Consider the following 530-nt stretch of genomic DNA (forward strand, 5'->3'; position numbering starts at 1 on the left):
TGTTTGCAAAAGCGCTCATTGTGCAAGACTCGACTGATTTGGCTTTCCCTGCTGTGTAATCCTCATTGCCCCCCTTGGACCCTGGATAGAGAGCGGGGATTTAAAATTTTATACCCGATTTCCCCCACCCCTCTTCCCCGAACCACAGGCATTGAAACAACGCGCGCACATCGACCCTCGGAATGGCGCGATTCCAGACGCGGAGACAGTCCAGGGACGAGAGGCTTTGTGGCGGCGGAGGAAAGTAATAGTTTGAGCCTTTCAAACCGCCCATTCTTCTCGGTTGATTAGATCCCGGGGTAATGCCGGTGCCTGGGCACAGGTAGAGCAGGGGCCGCAGTGAGGGAGGCTCCGCGGGATCGGCCGAACAAGAGCGACATTGAGCCGCGCTCGCTGAGCCAACCAGCTTGCCTTACCGGCAATCACAATGGGTCGCCCTCTCGGGTTTCGACCGCATGAGAGACCCCAAAGTCCTTTAAGTGTAATGCTGATCCCTTCAATGAGCAAATCACTTAAATTACACCTGCAAT

Source organism: Eptatretus burgeri, chromosome 13 (assembly GCF_056783735.1).
Source record: "Eptatretus burgeri isolate ZD-2024b chromosome 13, Ebu_testis_v1, whole genome shotgun sequence".
NCBI lineage: Eukaryota > Metazoa > Chordata > Myxini > Myxiniformes > Myxinidae > Eptatretus > Eptatretus burgeri.